Source organism: Cyprinodon variegatus, unplaced genomic scaffold, assembly GCF_000732505.1.
Source record: "Cyprinodon variegatus isolate N-32 unplaced genomic scaffold, C_variegatus-1.0 Scaffold1367, whole genome shotgun sequence".
Taxonomy (NCBI): domain Eukaryota; kingdom Metazoa; phylum Chordata; class Actinopteri; order Cyprinodontiformes; family Cyprinodontidae; genus Cyprinodon; species Cyprinodon variegatus.
The window spans coordinates 54,842-56,667 of record NW_015151820.1 but is presented as its reverse complement, the minus strand read 5'-3'; positions in this window follow the sequence as shown (position 1 = coordinate 56,667).

The window sequence follows — 1,826 nt, the reverse complement described above, 5'->3', positions numbered from 1 at the left end:
GGGCGGCATGAGCAAACAGGACGCAGCAGCACGGCTGATTGTCTAACAGATTTAAAGGTGCTACGCTGTCCTCATCAGATGAGGGATCATCCAATAGATATTTAAAAAGATCTTATGCCTGAAAAAGTGGGAAAAAGAATTAATGCAATGATGGACAGTTAATGACTCAAAAAAAGTGTACTGTATGTATATATGGACCTTGGATAGGTTATTATTTGTTAATTCTTTAAGGCAGTACGAATGCCAGACTTTTGTACAACTTGTGAAAAACTGTTAATGGATAAACATATACTAGCACCTAATTTTATTATTAGTTAGAAAAATTAGACATATATTAATGGTTTCTTTTACAGTGCATAGTTGGAATTTATGTAGAGAAATTAATGCATTTAGTTTTAACAGGTTAAGTGACACCAGCCTGGAGAGAAATATCAGCTGTGCTGCTGTCATCAACACCTTTGTTTATAGATGTTGGAGATTGGCCTGTTTTTCGCTTTTCTCTTCTGCCTCCTTCACTAAAACAGTGTTCAATCTACAAAACATTCTCATCTCCTAATTTTCATACTTGATAATACAATGTCAATTTACATGAGACAACAGTGTTTTAGGTAATTATGGATTTGCTGCTGTGATCTAATGTAAATTAACCTCTTTATCATTTAACAAGAGAGGAAGAGCGGACATTGCAGCCTCCATGTTGGAGGGAGGGAAGCATGGGGAGAGCGTTTCCTGTCGCTGCAGTCTGAACGTTAGATGTTACTGAAAATCACACACTGTAGCTTTAACAACAAACAGACTGTTTCTTCCATTGCCCTGCTGTGGTTGCCATGCTATGCAGTTGCCTATGTTGCTCCTGCAACAACACAGCACTTACTACACCTGCTTTGTTTTTAGGAAACTATGGTCAAAGGTAGGCATACAATTCCATTTTAAAACAGTTCCTTTGCTTTTCATAATTCAGTCAGAGACATGTCAGCTGTCCTCTCCTCAAAGAAATTTATTGAGCTAATAGAGGATCATAGAAATAATGCAAACAGTACATTTTGTAAAAAATTTTCCCACGTTGCAATTGATTGCAACATCTGACAGTGATCATATCTCTGCATAATTTGTCTCTTCCTTTTTCAACAAGAAACCTTAAGAGCAATGACAGAAAAAGAAAAAAAAAACTTTGAAAACTGAGCCTTTGGTCCCAAACCTGGACGACTTATTGGGGGAACCAGACAGTTCACCCTAGTCTAGGATCAAGTGTACAGGGCCCCTGAAGTCTTTTATAGCAACAACTGTCCCCCCAACAGGGTCCCTTAATTACCTCTAATCCTTCCTAAGTCATGTGAACAAATTATGACATTCAGAGATGAAGGAGTGAGCAACTGATCATTGGATAAAGACAGGATGCACGGAAAGTCCGCATTTTAGCCAGTGAATATATCTCTGCTCTATAAATGATTTATATCTTTCTCTCAAACAGAAAACGTTTAGATGAAGGAATGAAAAAAATGAGCAATTTCAACAGAACATTCAGTGTCAGTCATAAAAACCACTTAGTGTCTTTTATGCATGTGAAAAACCTCATTATGATGTTTTTGTGATGCATTGTTTATCCTGTTTAGATTTTAGAGTTTTTAGACATCAATACACTATAATATTTACAAAATGTTATTAATTGATTTCATGCTTATGACAAAAGAGAAGAATCATCACTCTTCTTGAGATAGTTCTTTACTTGAACTCATCAAGAAATGTTTTATTTTATTATCTGACCGCTCAAAATATCTTTCATGAGAAAAGAATGAAAATATAGCTATATAAAATTATCTTTAACT